Source organism: Miniopterus natalensis, chromosome 10 (genome assembly GCF_054644295.1).
Source record: "Miniopterus natalensis isolate mMinNat1 chromosome 10, mMinNat1.hap1, whole genome shotgun sequence".
Classification (NCBI taxonomy): Eukaryota; Metazoa; Chordata; class Mammalia; order Chiroptera; family Miniopteridae; genus Miniopterus; species Miniopterus natalensis.
Window position 1 is genome coordinate 59999801 of NC_142090.1, and position 20779 is coordinate 60020579.

Consider the following 20779-nt stretch of genomic DNA (forward strand, 5'->3'; position numbering starts at 1 on the left):
TCCCTGTTAGGGTTAGAGATAGTAGTTCTCTATTTGGAAACAAATGAGATTGTCTCTCAGGGTACTTTCTGGTGCTTTCATTTTTCTGATCTTCAAAACTCTACTTCATCGTTTAAACGCTGTTTCAATGAACGGTGAAAAGAATCTGTTAGACACGTGTAATTCTAATAGCACTTAATGCCAGTGATTCGCGAGCTGTTCAAACACTTTATGTCTGGAGTAATTTTCATTTCTTCCACTGACACACATATTGAAACATATTTAACACATATTAAAAGCCAAAAGTAGAAAAAAATGGGTTAAATTAGCAGATGACAGCTGAGCCAGGAGGATAATATTAGGGGTCAATTTGGGGAAGAAGCATTAAACACAAGCTTTATTTAGAGTCATGGTAAGCAGGACACATATCTCAAAGCTCCTTGCACCACTCATTCATACAGAAATGATCCAACACTTTATAGACACTTTAATAAGAGACAGAGTATGTTTTTAAAAGTTACGTGTTGACAATGCGGTTGTTTTTTTTAATCCATAATCTTGGAATTAGGCAGTGTTTGACTCCATTAGATAAAACACTGATTATTAAAATGAACTCATGCATTTAGACTGTTAAGAAATTGTTCTCAGCTCTTGGTGTCTGCTTAATGTGAGATCATCATGTCTTTCAAACTGACTTGGGGCACTGGGTATAAACTTTACCAATCTGGTCAAATAGCGAATGTCCAGATTCATTTCTGCCCATGAATCCTCTCTTCTCACACCCAATTACCTCTCAACTCAATTCAGCTGGTCCAAACCTTCTTTTCATGCAATTCTTCTTCCTCTTTATTGTAAGATCATATTTGCAATCTTTCAACTAACAGTGTTTCTTTTTAATTATCAAGCTATATAGAGAAACATTCTTAACCACTTCACCAGGCCTAATCCCTGCCTTAACCAATACCTCTGTAAAGCGATCAGATTGATGTTACTGCCCACTGAATTTATGGCGAGTAGGTTATTGTCTCCAAAGTGTGCACATATGTCTCATACGAGGCAAGCTGGATATTTACCAAGAGTTGATTTACTTTAAATCTATTTATGCCAGTTTTCTTTGCTGTGGTAGTTTTCAAAGGTAGCTATCATCGTTTTTTCCCCTCCCTGAAGGAGTGGAATCTATTTCTGCTCCACGGGACTCTGGGGTGGCCCTGCGACTTGCTTTGACCAATAAAATGTGGCAAATGTGTTGCTTTGCTAGTTCGAAGCTAGAGCTTTAAAGGAACTGGTAGCACCTGCTCCCTCTCTCTTGAAAGCCAGCCACTACCTAAGAAGCCTGACTACTCTGAGGTCACCCTGCTGTAAGGAACCCCAAGATAGCCCTGTGGAGAGGCCACATGGAGACATCTGCCCAGTCACTCCCTAGCTAGTCAGCTATCACAGCTGGGGTGTCAGACATGCCAGCCCCAGGAGATAGCAGGTGGGATGAAAGAACCACTCAGCTGAGCCCCATTCAGATCAAAGAAGTGTAAAAAAAAAATCAAATTGTTGTTTTAAGCCTCTAAGTTTTTTTGTTGCTGTAGTAATCATGTAATCTAATCGGATATGTAAACCCATGAGGTTTGAATATGAGATGAATGAGAACTGTTTCTATAAAAACAAAATGAAAGCTTTGGGAAAACTCAAAAAGGGCTTTAAAAATAGCTTAGAAAATAGAAATGTTGCTATTAAAATGTGCAATTGGGGGAGAAGACATAAACACTTAGGAACATTCTACACTCCGATTGCTTTGAAATAATTCAAGTATATTTTTTTATAGTTTTCATTTGCTTCATTTTGTTCTTGTTTACTCAGCCCTGAATGTGAAATGTCCTAGTCAGAATGATCTATTGCCACACGGATATGTTCACTGAATCAGCTCCCACAGTCCGCTTTGGTGCAGGAGAATACCTCTCTGTGATCCTGATAGCTAACGAGCAGGTTTAAGAGCGCAACTAACTGTCCAACTAATATAACTCCATTAGAGTGTGATAAAATTTACTTCTTTGCTGCTGTCCTGTATTTCAGACACAGAAGAGAGAGTCTGAGGCAATGTTTATTACTTTGTCCAGATGAAAACACAGACAACACACTCTAACAGAGGACATCCTAGGAAACAAGGCTCCTACCTGTCTGTTTATGGTTTAGCTGAATTTCAGACTTGTAACCATAAAGAAAATAGAGAGAATGGGACAAATTGTGACTGCCAAATGAAATAATACCTGCATAATAGTGAAAAACTTCCCAGTTTTCTGGTTAGTGAAATCTCAGCACCCCTGAGATGGGGAAACATCTGGAAGCTGAGCAGGTATTTGCTCCCAGGCCCCTGTGCTGACAGGGGCTCATCTACCGAAACCCATCATCATCTCTAATGTTGCAAATTCCTTCCAGTCTTAACATGTAACTAAATATTATCCTTAGCTTTTAGCGTTATTGCGTGTCTTTCATTGTTATAGATATTTAATGGGAACTTGGAAGGCAGATTCATTTTAACTTGAAAGTCATTTAAGTGTCTGTGAAAGAATTGTTTCCCCAAAAAACAGCAGTTTTATCATTTTCTTAACTCTATAGACATTTTACACCGGCTATTGAGTTCAGACAACTTCCCACTTGGAAAGTGCTAGAGAAATGTGGTTATATTACTTGCCAGCATTATGTTTCCCACATTGAGGACACTTATTTTCTATTATGAGAATATTGTCATCACACCAAGTATTCCATTTGTTTCTTCATGTTTCCCAGCCCTCAGTTGTTATGGGTCCATGTGGCAAGTTCTGGCCAATGAAAATAACATGAGCAGAAGTGCTAGGTCATTTCTAGGCTGAAGAATTAAAAAGCTGTGGTTCTCGAGTTTTTCATTCCTCTGCCAGGGTAACTGAAAAGGCCTGGAGTTATGGATGATTCAGCTATAAGACAGAGCATAGCTCAGCCTGGGTCCCTAACTGGGTAGATGGAACAGAGCTCCTTGCCCACCCATGTAAATATATAGCATGAACAATTCATACATTTTGTTGAACTTATTTAATATTTTGGAACTGTTTTGTTGCTGTAGCATAACCTAGCCTACCCTACTAATAAAATATGTATAATAATAAAATAATTAATCATTTACTTTATCCAACATAGAGTAGATAAGTCCATCCACTAATGCCAAGTACTGTTGCAAGACACGAGGATTAAGGTGGCGCAAAAAGACATAGTCTATGACCTCAGTGACCTTATGATCTAATGAGGAAAATGGACAAACAAGCCTTCAACAAGGAGCATCTAGCAAGCACCCAGCATATGCTGCAATTATACTGGGCACTTGGCAGAAAAATATGAATAAGGGATTTTCAGTGTAATGCAGTGTAATACGGTATAATACAGATATAGTAATAGATGATTATAACATAATATGATAAATATTCTAAGAAAGTCTGTGTAAAATATTTGAATAGTAAAGATAAAGAAGCAATTAATTATCTTGAGATGTCATGGAAGGCTTCCCAGAGGAGGTGACATTTGTATGTATCTTGAAAAGTGAGTAAACTTCACCTGCTGAAAAGGTTGATGTGGTAGTCAGTAGCACTGCTCAACAAAAGTACCTGATAGCCTTCCTTCCATGGTGGGATTGCATTTATAATCCCCTTTCAATTTAAGAATAGCCATGTGCTTTTTTTTTTTTTTTTTTAATTTTCACCGTAGGATATTTTTTCCATTGCTTTTCAGAGAGAATGGGAGGGGGAGAGAGAGAGAGAAACATCGATGTGAGAGAGACACATTGATTGGTTGCGTCCTTCTGGCACCAGTGGACTGGGGCTGGGGATCGAGCCTGCAACCAAGGTACATGCCCTTGGCCAGAATCTAACCCAGGACCCTTCAGTCCGCGGGCCAACGCTCTAACCACTGAGCCAAACCAGCTAGGGCACCGTGTGCTTTTTTTTGTGAGCAGAATGAGTGAGACCCACACTTTCTAGTAAAAAATTTAAGAGCCAGTGCATTATTCGGCAGGGCCCCTTCTCTATTCTGCAGTGAGATTAAGTTTCCACCAACCTTGGTGTCAGAGTGACTGTGATGAGATGAGCCTCACCAGTCCACAATGTATGAGTGAAAAATAAATGTCTGTTGTTTTAGTGCACTGATATATGAAGGGTTATTTGTTACTGTGATATAACCTAACTAATTCTGACAGATAAAGTATCTTCCAGGGTGAGAGAATAGCTAATGCAAAAAACCGTAGAAGTGCAAAAGATCAATGTGAAACACTATGAAACAGTGAACTGAATGGGGCTCAGGTTCAGGGTATGTGGGTGGAGAAAAAAGATGAGATGAGACAGGACAAGGTGTGAACAGTCTTTTATTGCTGTGTTAAAGATCTACTTTATGCTCAAAGCAAGAAAGATAATTCTGAGTCAGTGATGGTAGAGGCATGAGCATGTCTATCTGTCATCACTCATGCCCACCTGTGCTAAGGAGAATCCTTTTTTAGTTTTTATTTTTATTTTTTAAATTTATATTTATTGCTGAAGGTATTAGAGATGTCCCCCTTTTTCCCCCATTGGCCTCCTCCACCCCTCACCTGCCCCCCTAAGCTTACCGCACCATTGTCTGTGAATCCTGTTTTAAAAGGCCCTTAGAGAAAGATTTTACATTATAAGTTGTCCTGTTGAGTAAATTATTAGGTATGCTGACAAAGTCACACTGACAAGAGTTTGTTTTGTATTATCCAGAGCAGGATGTTGTCGAAGCCTAGAATCTGTAGTCTGTCATTGCTACCATACCTTGTTCGGAGAATGTTAATATCTACGAAAAAGTAAAACTGAAAATCTTTTTTTTTTAAGATTTGCTTGAGAGATGGAGTAACATGTCGATTGTCTGTGGCAGAAACTGTCACATCAATTACAAAAGCTGCTAAGTTGCCAGCAGGAAAAGCATTGATTCTCGTTGAGTTCAGATCTGTAATTTCAGATACCTTTTGTCATCTTACTGAATGAAAAACTTTGAAAAGGAAATCACTATTTCCATTCACAACATACCCGTCATTGGAGCCTTTGAAAGGGACTGATAAGGTGGAAGTTTGTTTTTGACATGCCCTCGGTTGTTGTTAATTTTTATTTCTAATTTAATTTTCATTTTTCCTTTCTTTGAGGTATTAGCTTATCAGCTCACTAGATTCTTAGCAAGACTCAATATGACCACAGAGTAGTTTGCAAGTTTATTTTAATATGCAGCTAAATAAGAGTGATTCAGAACTGTGCACGTAGGAATCTCCACAAAAAGACATTCATTTTTATTAACAGTTTAAGTTCTGGCCAAATTTTATTTCTTGCTCCTGCTGCCTCTTAAGGTTATCTGGTTTGGTTATGAAGTAGATATCAAAATACATAGAAACCTTGAAAAGTCTTAGCAATATGTGGACCAGGTCGAACTGTTCCAAAGTCAGCCCAAGGGGCTCTTTGGGAACTACCAGGAGAGATGGCTGGTTGGGAGGACCTAAGGAAGAGAAAAGACTATGGCCTATAGGGATTGACAGCTCTTGTTTATCAAATCTCTTTATTTGCCTTGCCTGCTACATTTATCTATCACTAACAACGCCCCCTTCTACCTCTAATAACCAGGTTCCAAGGATTCCGATGACAATCCGAAATATTTAGAAGTTGCAGATTTGTTGTTTAGGGGTTGTGACAGAAAATAACTCTGTGTTCACCATTCCTCTTTTCTCATCCTGGTCACCAAGGAAGACTGTCTCTAAGCCCCCGTGAGGTTAGATTGCAGCCACAGGCCTGGGCCTGGCTGAGGAGCTGAAAGCAGCAGTCGAGTGTTCATTTAGAAGCTCGCCATAAAAATCCCCCCGTGCTCGGCCCCACTCCTCTGGGGTTACCCTGGGGGCCTGTTGTGAGATGGCAAGGTTACAAACGGAAGGAGCCAAGACCCTCGAGACAGTCTTGAGGAACTAGCTCACTTGCAGCCAACAGTGATGGGGAAGAAACGACTTGTCTTCATGCTAAGCCACTGCGACTTGGTATTCGTTTTTCATAACCGGCTCACCATTTCTTATTCTAACACAAGGTCCTCTTGGGAAGTAGAAAAGGTAACTTAATATGATCAAGATGTGGAATAATATGAGAGATGCAATAGAAAGTCCTACAACTAGGGTATTAGAGGGCTTCTGGACTCTAAAATATCAATACTTACATCTTATGACTTAAGCTATAACCCCCACATGGGTGGAACCAATATTTGAGATTACTTTCCAGAGGATGGTGGTCACATCACTTTCCACCTTAGCTTAGGAACAATGACAAAGCTGTAACATGTCTTATAGGGTGTCCCAAAAAAAGTCTACACACTTTAACAGAGGATGACTCACTTAATTTTCACTCTTTTTCAGGTTTAACTTATTCAAAATAATGGGTGGGGCCAGACTAAGCTTTGAACAAAGAAAATTTGTCCTAAAGTGCCGCTAGACTTTTTTTTATGGGGATTCATAAGAGATAAAGTTTACAGCAGAAAACTGTCAACAGTCGACAAACTGAGGGTGCACAAATACCCAGTGAAATGATTCTTGATGTTTGCGATTCCATTGCTTCGAGTTATCAGCAATGCCTGGACCAGAACGGTCATCAGTTTGAAAACAGGCATTGACAAAAAAATTATTCATTTCTGTAGATTCTTTTAAATTTTGAAAATGAACTGTATGTTAATAAACACTGACTTTGTAATCATTCAAGGTGTGTAAAAATTTTGGGGGACACCCTGTGTATTAGAGCAGTATCCAGATCCAACAAGTAATGGACTAAGTTATAACTCTGTAAAAGGAATTTGTTAAAGGGCTGTGACTTTTCCTGGCCTGTACTAAAGAAATGTTTTGCAAAGTTCATTTATTCGAGTGACAAAATGAAGAAATCAGTTCTGTAGTTTTCTTTCATTTTCATTACAACCAAGTAGTGATTTGGCATCACTAACAGCAGATTCATTGAAATGGAAATGGTTTGTAGTGTTTCCACTTCTCAGTTCCAGGAGAGATTTTCATGCACTCCCAACATCCCATATATTTACTCATCTTGAAAATCTGTCTTTTAGACTTTTGTCTATAACTTAGGCGCTCAAGAGCTTGACAATTGATTTTAGGTGCATATTAGTATGACACATCGATAATTTCGAACTGGTGGTATAGGTTTATGTGTGTAGCCTGTTGGTGAAGAGAAAAACAACCTTCTCAAAATGCTATCATGGATCAATAAGAAATCCCATTAAGCTGCTAAACATTACTTTTTTTTTTTTTTTTTACCTTTTTGCTTCTCTAAGCTGTAATTAGAGTTTTTAAATTTTTTTCCTTAAAAGCCAAGCTTTAGCACAGAGACAAATGGTTAGTGATTAATTATTGGAAAATATAGTGTATTTGACATTTCATTTCAAAACTACTTCATGTGTGGACCACGTGAAGGATCTATTTTAAAAGCCATTATTTATTTTCTTTAACTTTAAAATCTTAAGTGAATCTATGTATTGGCAAATTGAGTCACTCTCAATGAATGGAAATGACATTTTTAAAATTAAGTTACTACACTCAGAGAGCGTATCCACTGTGCTTCGTGCATCTTTCAGTACAACAGTTTTGCAAGATGTTACCACTTTTTGATTTTTTCAAATCTGATAGGTAAGAAGTCATATCTCAGTAAAGTTTAAATAGTTATTTCTTTTATTATATAAGGTGGGGCAAAAGTGGGTTTACTGTTGTGAGTATGTGAAACATAGAGTTTATTCTTACATTATTATTTATTAATTATTGTATTATTTCCTATGTGAGCAACTGTGAACCTACTTTTGCCCCAACTGTATGTGTAGCTGGGCATTTTCTCATATGTTTGAGAATTTAAAAAATATTTCTTCTTCTATGCTCTATTCATCTCTTTTGCCCATTTTCTTCAGAAGTTGCTGATCTTTTCCCCCTTGATTTGTAAAAGCTCTTGGTACATGACATACATGGAAATATCTTCTTAAATTTTTTATTTGTCCTTTGTTTTTGCTTATGGAGTTTCTCTTTTTCTGGTTGTTTTGTTTATCACCTTAAAAATTTTTATATGTAGTCAAATGTATTAATCATTTCATTTTATATATTGAGTAACAATTAGAAAATATTTCCTATATTCAGCTTACAAAGGAATTTGTCTATATTTTCTGCTAGTTTATATGTTGTTGTTTTTTAATGTTTAGAACTGTGATCTATTGTAGAGTTTATCCTCTTAGCTTAGGAGTGAGGTACAAACATGATTTTACCATTTCTCAAATGGCTAATCAGTTTTACAAAGAACAATTACAAGCAATCCCGGTGTTTGTGGTTCAAATACGCACGACTTTCAGTTACCGTGGTTTAGTTAAATAATATTGTTTCTCAGTAGCATAATTCAAACTTCAGTTATCACAGTATATTATCTGTGAATAATTATATAGAGTACAAACTTTGCTGTTCGCTCTTCAGTTTATAAATCAGCACATGAACAACAGATCTACGTCGTGATCAGTGACGAATCGTGTTACTTCTTCCTGAGGCTGTTGGTACTTGGTCACTGTACATCTGTTACTCAGTTCATGCCGGCCAGTAAAGCATGTCGTTCTCTTGCCTTCTTATCTCCCAGTGACAAATCCATGACATTTTACAAAAAGAGATAATCGAGAGAGAATTGCTCAGCAAAGATAAAAGTGTGGGAAAGAAATGAAAACAATAATGCTGTGAGTAGACTTGAATCAAGCACAAATGGAATAGCAAAGAAAATAGTGACTGTGGGAATGGTGACACTCTGCCACTTGAAATGCTGTATGCGCAGCCACAATCACTCGATGACATAAATGTGGAATGTGGTTGCAATGAAAAAGATGAAGATGTCCCAGAGGAAGCGAACTCAGCAAAAGAAAAAAGTCACATGGAAACTCTCAGGGGTATTTCGTAAGACTGAAAGTGCAAAGCATAAAATTTTGGAAGCTGATCCAGACTTAGAAAGGAGTTTTCCAAAGCCTTGAAAGATGCGTTCCCTGTTTCTAGGATGGTAAGAAAATTAGCACTGTTAAAACGACTCTTAATACATTTTTATGAAGCAATAAAACACTTTCCTTCTCAGTGTTTCTAATGTTTTGGATTGGAGTGTACGAAATAAATATTACTTCTACTATTTTTAATTCCCCTATACATTTATAATCCATATTACAGGAATGCCCAGTGCTTTGACAAAAAATATTAAAAGATCATAGAACAAGTGTAGTTTTCTCATTAACTGTTAAGATTGCTTTAGCTGATGTCAGCTGGCTTAGTCATGTTTTACGCCACTGACCACATGCAAAGTGAGAAGCCCCTGTAAATAAAAAGTTCATCTTTCCTTTTGGCATTTGAGAAGTCTGTTTATATCACTGATTACATTTCTGCATATACTTGGGTCTCTTATTGGAATTTCTATGCTATTCCATTGATCTGTCTCTTCATGCATCAGCACACATTTTAAATTATAGAAGCAGCTTCACTGACTTTGTTTATTTCTTTCCAGAGTTTCTCTGGCTACTTTTTAAAATAAACAGTCTTGCTTCAGAATATAGAAACATTTTTATTTCTCCATTTTCAGTCGGCCTGCTTTTTGTTTCTGCTCTTGGCCGTGTTGCAATGGCCTGAGCTTCTGGAGAAGTGTTGAGTAGAACTGATGAGAAGAACCATCCTTGGCATGTTCTTCACATTAGGTGGGAGACTTTCAATATTTGAACATTAACTAAGATGTTATGTTTGGGGTTGCCTCCCCCGAGGAAGTTTCCATCTTAGTTTGCTGAGAATTTTTATCTCGAATTGCTGTTTTCTTGGCTACTCTTGCTTGTTTATATTTTTCCCATGTCAATTTAATACTCATTCCTGGTTTAAAACATTTTGGGAATTTTATCAGAATTATATTAACTTATAAATTAATATTGATACACTTATGATGTTGAGTCTTTATGTTCAAAAACATAATTCAGAAGAATAGTTTGTAATTTTAGTAATGTTTTAAAGTTAAGGCTCTGTTAAGATAGTTTATGTTATGGTCTTGCCTGGGTATTTTAACAATTTGTTTTGCTGCTGTAAATGAGCCTTTTCTTACATTTCTAACAGATTATTGTTTGTATACATGAAGACTATTAATTTCTGTATGCTAATTTTATATCCATCTCCTTTACTAAATTTTCTTAGGTTTTTAACAGTTTTTTTCATAGATTCTCTTGGATTTTCCATAAATTCAATCATGTCATGTCACCCACCAATTGTGCTAGTTTTAGGTTTTGTTTTCTACCCTTTGGTGTCTAATTGTTTTTCTGCTATCTTCAATGCCATGTCAACAGAGGTGCTCATAGTGAGTACCCTTGTATTATTGCTGGCTTTTGTTGGAAAGCCTGTAGTGTTTCCCCATTGAGTAAAATGATTGATTGTGGATTGTGATATAAAATTTGTTGAAAAATATCATCTGAATTTTTTCTTCTTCTTTTTACTATTATGGCTAATCAGTTTGGTTTTGAGGAGAAGTTTCAGGGAGATTTAAAAAACCACTGCTACCATGATCATGTCATAAGAAGTTCCTCAAAGGTTAAATTTTATTTAGTAAAAGCAGAGAGAGAGCAAGAAGGAAAGAGAGAGACCTAGACAGATGTATTTTCTCTATGATTACAGATAAATGAGTGCGGGGAGATTGCTGAAGAGACAGAAGGAGAAGGCTCATTCAGTGTGTTAACAGAAGATAAACCACAGGATGCTAGAAGCTGTGCAGCAACACTTAATGCTGAAGAGGTGACATGGCAGGAAAATCCCTAGACGCAAACAGGAAGTACATTATTGGAAAAATCAAATAAATTGACCAATTAGCATTAAGCTAACATTAAAAATTCTGTCTTTAGATTGCTCTGAGATCTCATTGGATGCCCAAGATAGCCTAGGGATTCAATTGCCCACACATGGAAGGATTCCAGTACTTTATCTTTGGAGCCACACTCGAGTTCAGTTGAGCTCAATAATAAATGAATAAGTAATTTGTTTTAAATCAACTAATACGAGCCCAGGAGGGTCAGTTTTCCATGGCTTCCAACTCTGTGCCTACCCAGTCTGGAGAACTTTGACTTCTCACATTTCAGCACTTTAAGCTTAGTGGAAATGCTTTTCTCCTTGGAACTGAAATGCCTAGCTCTAGCCCTCCTTCCTTGGAAACATTTTTTTTTTTATTTTAATTTTTGGGGGGAGGATACATGACATCTATAATGCTAATCATCAAAACGGCAACTTTTGAAAGAATGGCAGATATCTCAAAGGCAAGTGTAAGAAATAAACCCCCCAAAAATACTATGGTTGGTGGGAATTTGTTTCAAAACAAATAAGTTTCTGTTCAGATCAGAGATTTGCAGCTTTCCATCACCTGCTGAGTTAATGATCCTGAAAAACCAGGAGCTTGGCTAACAATGCCAGTTTATTTTGGCTTGAACATTCACCCAAGTCCTTCTGAGGTTCCAGCCACACTAAATGTCGCCCAAGCAAGTTGCACTGTTCACCCACTGCGATGAGGGGTGTACCCAAAGAGGAGAAAAACACATCTCTTACCCACCACACTGTGGCAAATGTATTACCAGTATCTTCTGTGTTTACCTAAATTCATGGTTGCATTCTATCTCCCGTTGGACTTCATTCAATTCTTCATCATTTTCAGATAAGTTTTGGAAATATTGATTTTGAGAAGTCAGTTTTCCCCTTTTTATTTTTATGTATGGGCATGGTGTTAATTCAACCATAAAATTAATTTGCTTTACATGAGGGAAATAGCACTATGAGATGACAAAGTTCATGTACCAATTTCTGCCCTGGGGATTTTGCTCTGAATATTGCACAGCCTAGCTTGTCAAATGTGGGAAGAATACCTAAGAACTGAGATGTGTGATTATCTTTTTGGCCTGGATACTGAAGCCTCTGCCAATTAGAATGAACTGATTGGGGTATGACTACTAGATATAGGGAGAGATTCAAGCAAATATGAGAGAAAACTCCACTTTGACCTGGTGGGCCATGCAAACCAGGGGAATGCCTTCTTCCAGCACTGTCATTTCAGGAATTACTTTGCAAATGCAAGGAAGTTTGCCAGACAGCTGTCCCTGAGAGTGAAGTTTTTATTTTACTCTTTTCTATTTTATTTTCGTTTTGTGGAAAATTCTCCTAGACAACCAAATAGTTGTGCTGGAATTGTTTTCTTGTCCTGCCCCTGTCAGTCACAGAAAACAAGAAAACATTCTATTTTTTTGCTCCACGGGAGCCACATATATAGATGGCCAAATGGCAGCACTGAACTATATAGAAAACCAAAGCAAAAAAGATAATTAGCTTATAGGATAAAGGAAAGAGAGAAAGGAGAGAGAGAGAAAATAAGAAAACAAATATTTGTCTCATAGTTTGTCATTATTTGACTTGAGGACAATGTTAAATATTCAGATTTTAAAATCTTATTAGTTTCAGGTGACCACTTCTGCAAAATATATATTTCCTACATGGTGCCCTTCCAAAATAAATTTCTGTTATGGATTGAGGTTGTAGAAAATATAACCATGTGTTAGTAAAGTATATATACACACAGCAGCAACAACAACAAAAATAGTTTCTCATTTACACAATGCTCAGGCTGTTGGATTAAAAGCTCCAATTTGAGCATCTAAGTATATGGACGCTATTATCATCTATTTCGGAGAGTTAATAGTTTTCTGAACTGTATTATTTAAGGAAGAACACAATTTTGTGTCTATATCACTCTATACTGTTGGAAAATGATAAAAATAGTCTGTGTTGGGGTTTTTTTTCTGTAATCTATATGTCAGATTTAGGACATTTTTTTTTAAAGTATCCCATTAAATAAGATAGGAACCCCTGCGATCTGGGACATGACTTATTTAGGCTGGGAAAGGGAGGCTCGTGGGAGTTGGTGATCAAGAATAGTCTCCCTAATTGAAAGCTGCCAAAAGAAATCTATTGGAAGGACATCACATGTGCTGAGGATTTTAAAGAAAGGATTTAGTGTAAGGAAATGTGAGCAGTTTCTCCCGGATAAAATGGAAAATAGAGGAACTCCTTTAGGAAAAGGTACCAGATGTCATAGAGAGTTCAATGAGAGATGGAACATAAAGAAATCTCTCTTCTTTCTCTAAACAACCATGTCACGAGGTCAGAGAGCAGTGGCACAGAGACAAAGGAATTCCATGTAAGGTTTCATCTGAGGAAAAGGAATTCAGTTACTATCATTGAGAAACTATTGGATTACACAGTATTCATGATCTCTTTCCCCTGTAAAATTCTATCACTTGAGCATTATAAGAGAGGAATGTTTATAGTAGTGTTACTCTTTCCAGTGGAGAACCTGCTCTGGGCAGAACAGAATGATTATCTCCTAATCTTTTCAAAAAGTTTGACATAAATGTCCTCTCCAGTGGCTCTGGTCTAGCCTCAAGCGTCTGCCTAGGAGGTAACTGGCTTTGCAGGCAGCCAGCAGTTGGCCAGCTGGAAGTTACCCCCCGGAATGGGCTGCTCCTGATTCACATTCCCAAGGCCATATCATTGCACAGATCTCTCAGGAACATCGTTTCAGTGGCAAAGTATCTGCAGGAAGGTGAGAAATTAAGCAAATGAATAGAGTAGTAGTATTAAAAATTTTAAAGCCCACAGAAAAGGAAACAGACCAACCAAGAAAATACCATGGTGCGTCTCTTCAAGATTGAAGGGATGTCTGGTGTCCTGACACCCCAATCAGGCAAAAGCAACCCTTATTATTAATCAGGCAAAAGCAGCACCTGATTAATAGTTGTCAATGTGAAAGGGAAAACCCAGTGATAGAATTTATCCATTTTAATGGACACCTTCCATTCCCATTTTTTCACCCAGGCATGCGTCCTGCCCTTTGTGGGAGGAAAGTTGGTCATCCACAAACTGACAGATGTGAAATTCAGCCCGTCAGACTTTATCTGGAAACAGGATCTGCCAAAATTGCTTACAGGAATCTTCAGAAACCCATTCTCAGCTCTACCGATGACACATTCTACCAGCTGTTACTTTCCTGTCAAATTGTTCATTCCCCTCATGACTGTTCAACAGAGGCACCTCCAAACTTAAAGATTCAAAGTTTACCCTGTTTCTCCCACACTCTTGTATCTCTCCTTCCCCACACTGTTGCATTCAGATTTATTTATGAGGTGGGTATTGTGATCCTAGACATCATTCTCTGTCTTTCTACTGACCCACCTTCTTCTAGACATTTTAACTTTTCTATTCTTTCCACCTCTATGTTCAAAATCTCTTGTCCTTTCCTTTTACAGTCCTGAACATATGTACTAGGTGGCATCCTTCTTATAGCAGTTAATCTTTAAAAAATATTCATGTCTTTCTCTTCCAGGTTGTAAGCTCCTTCCAACCTACAATACTGACTCTGTTGCAAAGGACATAGAAGGATCTGGGGCATTCAGGTAGGAATTTACTTCTTAAACAACAATTCTCAAAAAGTCACTCCAGGTATTCACGAAAAGATGCGATGGTTATATCTACCTCACCTACAAGAATCTAGTGTGCTGGATTAACCCTTCCTCTAAACTAGCCCTTATAATTTATAGACTGTCTTTGCCCAAATTAGAGTAATAAGGCAAATATCTTGCTTCTGTGACTACAGAATATTGATCTGGATGACTTCGTTGCCCAAATTCACCTTTGTCCAAAATTATTCCATTTGAGTGTTCTTATACCTTAATTTTTCATATAAAGTACAAGAGTTTTCTGTTTTTTTACCATTATAAAAATTTAGTTTATGTGGTGTTATTGCTTTTCTGTAAGGTAGACTACTATAGAATTGCTAAGATGCCATTGTAAACATGGCTCCGGAAAGGTAATAAACCAAGTGAAAGGTTTCCAGGTTGCCGTGGACAAGATGCATTACCTGCGTGTGTACACAGAAGAGTGGCTTGCCCTGATCTCACCAAATGCATTCTGGAAAGAGGGGTTGTGGCATTACTGCTCAGGAGTCTTTGTCAGTTCCCATCATATACTCACTGGTAACATTCATGGCATAAGAAATCACCCAAAGCAAAAAACCCATTTTATAAGTGTGACTCCATCAGAGATTTACATGTATAACCACCAATTCAGAACTTATTTCTTATTATTTACTCACATCCATTTAGCTTCTTTTATCCAAGTAATTCAAAGTGATTAAACAGTTTAAAAATAGCTAGAAGTCAAACTTCCCTTAAGAAATTTGTTTTGAAATATTATAAGCATAAATTTGATGTGTTTGCTAGGAAACTGATTTATAGTATTTATGAGCTAATTGATCTTAAATGTGTTGTGTATGTTACTTTCAGAGGTTAATTGAGAATAAATAAAACCAGAAACCTAACTACTAAAACTCTTCATCTTTGGGTAATCTCTTTTCTAGTTTCTGATTGAAAAATAATTAATTTACATATTTCCTCTAAGCCTGATTAAGGGACTTAACACTCTCACAAAGCAATTTACTTAACACGGGCAGTTCTGTACATCTCAAGCATCTCCATTCGCAAGACATGTCCTGGGGCTTCTGAAAAGATGACCTCATTTCATGTTAATTAGACTAAAATTTAAAATCCCACCAGAAACCTAAGGTCATGTTCCCAAGATTCACCTCATTTCCTTTATCTGAGTCTGTATATGGGAAAATTTAGCATGCTTCTACAAGCAGCAGTGAAACCTCTCAGCAAACTGATCTTTACTATGTAGGATGGATTTTGCCTAGAAAAATATTAAATTTTGTCAGTGGACTCAGTGAAGTTTTAATCATCCTTGGGAGGCTAACTGTGGATATAACTCTGGTGTGTGTGTGTGTGTGTGTGTGTGTGTGTGTGTGTGTGTGTGAGAGAGAGAGAGAGAGAGAGAGAGAGAGAGGACTTTATTTCTTCATCAAAAAATACAAAAGATCATTATGTTGCCTTGTAAGAGGTTGGATGATATTTTGTAACAATTTGTCCCTTCTCTTCGGTACCACTATGTCATTTCCACTGTAATTATCATTTACAAGTTATTTACTTAGGCTATTTTGGTTTGTGTACAATGAGGTTTTTGTATGGGTTTATGTTTTGGGGGATGGGGGTTTATTTTTTTAGAATTTGTAGATGCTCGTTGACTCCTATCATTATCAAAATGCCTTAGAATAACATAATGACCCCCTTCCTGAATTTTGCATTTCTCTTCTTCAATTTGGAGTCATTGGCCCTGGAAAATAAATGAACTCAATGCTTTCAGGTTTCAGCCATCTCTTTGCATTATCTTTAGCCTTGAGTTCATCCCAAGCTTTGCATTGATTTGTTCTTTAAAATATTTTCTATTATTGGGTTAGGAGGACTGTGCATGCTGAACGATGACCCGCATCTTATATCCAGGTTCACAGAATTCCAAGTGACCGGGACTTTGATACACAAGAAGTGCATAGCAGAAAGACTTCTAGATCTCCCAGATATTTCTTCAACTTTTAAAATGACTCAGCATAATTATTTATAATGAACTGAGTTTAAGATTTAATCAAAATGGCAAAACGAATTCCAGTTACTAAGTTAAGCACAGAATCTTTTGGGGATATGATATTGTGGAGGAAGGGAAAATTCCACTTTCCCATCTTGATTCTTACGGCTAGTTGAGTAATTAAAATGACATAAGGCAAATTAAAGAGAGAAAAATCAAGTTATAATACATACACACAAGGGATTCACAGAAGCAAGAAAAATGTCAAAATAATAAGGCCAAATGAAGTATATTTATTATTCTGGACTAAGCGTGAGTTGGGGGTCTGGGACTTCAAATGGAAGTTAAGTCAATCTACAGGTAGATGAAAAGAGTTAATGTTTAGTAAACAATGTTTGCTGGGCCATCTGGAAACAATGCATCAAAGAAAGGACTTGAATCAAACCTCCTCTCTGTCTACCACACCTGGAAGTTTCCATTGTTATCTATGGTGATAGCTTCTTCCTGGAACAGGCCCTCTGCCTTACATTCTTTTAGGCAGTTCGGGGCAAGGTCAAAAGTTCTTTCAGAGCCTTCTAGGCCTTACTAATTAACCAGCTTAAAATTATCAATATCCCAAAGAGGCATATTTTGGAGTGGCAAATTCTGCTCCCCTTCTATTTAAAGGCACAACTCTATGGCTATACCTTAGGGTCTTATGTGAACATACCAGATTTGTCATTATGGCGGTTATAGAAATCCCAAGGGAAGGTCTTTGGGATGAGTTGACTGTGTTTTGAGTATGTTCAAAGACAAGTTATTACTTCTTTGGGATGTTTTCGGAGACTTTCTTGCACTTTATCATAAGGCAACCACAACAGTTATTACAATTTTGTCCTTTCTTTTCTGTGGTTACCATCCTGTGCTTTCCCACTACTGCCAGATATAGCAGTTGGACTTTTATTTCTTTCTTTACAAGTTTGGCTTGAAAACAGTTTCCGGAAATAGAGAAAAATTTCCTCCTGCCCAGTAAGTCTTTTTCATCTAATAAAATAAATGATGCTGCTACTGGTTCCTTGATATGCTGTGTAAATCAACTTTAGAAATTTATATTTTCATCTTAGACATGAAACTATGAAGCACAAAACTATAAAACTGGACCACTTTTAAGGAAAATAAACCAACTATATACAAAGGTGCGCTTGAAAATAAGCAGCAATCATGGCAAATTATTTGTTTGCATGTTGCAATCTAATCCTTCCTGCTTTCAGTGAACGTAAAGAGTTTATTGGTACTCACATAACTTACTCTGGAGATAATGATGTAACAAACAAACCATTTTATTTTCTCTTAGTTAGCTAAGTGAACATAATCAACAAAAAGATTTTATATAACTCTAGAGTCTGAGTGTAAGATATGTTTTTTCAAAGATGTTTAAAATCAAAGGTGTCAAAAGAGAAAACTCTATTACTTCAAACTGGTTATTTCCCCAAAGTTCAATAACTGTCAATGGTTGATCTAAGAATATACAAGATGGTATAATCCAAAGATTAATCATTTTTGTCAGGTTTGTTATTTTTAGAGAGGTTCAAATGAAGGTGTCACATGTTATTTCTATTTTTTTAAATTGTGGTTGTTTATTTTTAATGATAAATAATAAGATTAAGAAACTCTACTAGCTTAGTGCTAAATCCTTCTTGTAATGTTCATTCTTCCATTTCCCAAATTTACTTTGCCAGTCTTATATATTTCTTTTTTCTCTCTCATTTATTTATTTTTAATTTAATTTATTGGGGTGACATTGGTTAATAAAATTATATAGGTTTCAGTTGTACAATCATACAATACATCATCTGTATATTGTATTTTGTGTTCAACACCCCAAGTCAAGTCTCCTTCCATCACCATTTATCCCCCTTTTATGTCAAGTGTATCTCTTTAAAATGACTGGCACAATATTAAAAGACCAGTAAATTTTATTAAATCTTATTATAAGAATCCTGAATTTCACCAGAGACTTCCAATAGAGTCATAAGAAATTATCTCAAATGTATTATGAAACACAATAATTATTTATCATAAACTCTGAACTATTGGCTATAAATGCACTCTTTGTCCCCCCCCCCCAATGTTGAAAGCTTGATTATATTAACAGGTGAAAAAAAATACCATATGTTACTTCTGAAAAGAAAGTAGTAGCTCCTTTTATATTTCTTTCTTTCTTTCTAGTCAGATTATATTTTCAGCCAAATGAATTCAAATAGTTGAAAATACTTATATGTCATATAAGCAAAGTGTAAGTAACAATTAGTATATACATTGGGGACCTGGTGAGTTTGCCAATGGCACCTTTTTAAAGACTATTAGAAAATGCAAAATTTTAAATTGATAGGAACAAAGGGAGGACTTTGCTAAGTTTTCATGAGTTTGCATACTGTGGAAGCAGATATGAGAGAATAATTTTCAGCTCTAACTTACCGTTTACTTATGTATACCTGGGGCTGGAGCTTTCCGATTCCTTCCTGCCTCTGTGGTTGTGTTAGCTGGCTGTGGTGGCTAAGACAGTTTGAATCAATATGGTTAAATAGCACTTACCTTTTCATTCGCTTGTTTGGTCATGTGCTCCCTCATTCATTCGACATGAACTTATTGAGCATGTGCCATATGCTGTGCACGGTATTACACAGTGGAGATAAAAGGAAAATAAGAAACAAACCTTGCCAACTACCAGCTCCTAGAGTCACGGGGAAAAAGTAACATGTTGATAGTATGGCTGGGTGAAAAAGGTGAAGACATTAAGCAAAAAAAAACACACCCCAGAGATAAACAACTCACAGACAGAGACAACAGACAGCAGCAGTAGGTTCATTGCCAGAGGGAAAGGACAAATGGTGATGGGAGGAGACTTGTCTTGGGATGGTGAACACACAATACAATATATAGATGATGTCTTATAGAATTGTACCCCTGAAACCTGTATAATTTTATTAAGCAATGTCACCCCAATAAATTAAATAAAAGAAAGCCATTGTGGAAGTATGTATATAAGTTATAAATCAGCAATCTTGTAGACTAGGAGATTATATTTTCTCTGTAGAGAAAGACCAGAGAATAGTTTACAGAGGAGGCAATACAAGAGCTGAGCTTAAAAGCATCATTAAGAAAAACTGACAGCCAACTGGGTCCTGAAGGATCTAGAAGAGTTTGACAGACAAGAAAAGCAAGAAGGCCTCATATGAAACATGGAAAGAAATCATTTTATTCAGAGAGAGAGGAAAGAAATAGGAAGAAAACCGTGGTGAGGGTAGAATCTTGGGAAACACCACTATTTCAGGAAAGAGGGCCCAATTAATCAGATGGAGAAAGAAATAGGAGAGATAGAAGGAGACCTGGGTAGAGCCGTGTTTCCAGATCCAAGGGAAGAAAACAATTTAGGACAAAGTAGGCAACCTGTCAATGCCCAGGAAATGGCAAGTAAAATAAAAGTTTAAGAATTGCATGTGGCAGTCAAGAGATGAGTGGTGCTTTACCCAGGAGCAGTTTCGGGAGACTGAGGAAGGTAGAAATACTAACTTCATTTCCTTGCTTGAGGAAAAATGAAGATAAAAATAAGACTTGCACCATCGGGAAGTTCATATTCTACTTAGGGACATAAAATGTAAATGCATTTCTCATACGACTTAGCCCTGTGCCGCTGTAGGTACAATGCTATGTGTTGGCAGTTATGGAAAGGTTGAGTTTTGATGGAGGCTGGAAGAAGAATAAAGGAAGAAATAAACACGGCACCTTCTGCAGATAAGGCACCACAAGGCCAAGAGACGTGATATCTGGAAAGCCACAGGGACAATATGGAAATTATATGAAGTAGAAAAGATATCAACTTTATACAGCGACGGAAGATTTAACTTTGGTGGTGGGCACACAATGCGACATACAGATGATGTAGCATGGAATTGTACACTTGAAACCTATCTAATCTTACTAACCAATGTCACCCCAATAAATTTAATAGAAAATGTACTAGAAAAAAAAGATATAAGCTTTATAATTTTACTGAACTATACCAGAGTATAAATGTGGTCTTTATAAATAAAAGCACTTAGAGGTTACCATTTAGAGTGATACTCTATCACCTCTAAACAGGGAGAATGTTTTTGTACCAAGACAGATCAAAGAAAGCTGAAACAGCTAACATGACAGGAAGGGGAAATTTGGAGAAACGATATTGAGAATATTTGGATCTATTTAAATATTTAACATTCTGTGAGATTTACTTTGACCTTGCTGATG

At 36.9% G+C, this 20779-nt stretch overlaps 1 long non-coding RNA gene across 1 annotated transcript in view; it reads left to right on the forward strand.

Moving 5' to 3' along the window:
- Nucleotides 1–14490, forward strand: part of LOC107541671 (uncharacterized) — a 162909-nt gene extending 148419 nt beyond the window's left edge. The window contains exon 3 of the long non-coding RNA XR_001603625.2: nt 14421–14490. This is a non-coding gene — a long non-coding RNA (uncharacterized LOC107541671). The remainder of the gene's footprint in view (nt 1–14420) is intronic.
- Nucleotides 14491–20779: the final 6289 nt, after the last annotated feature.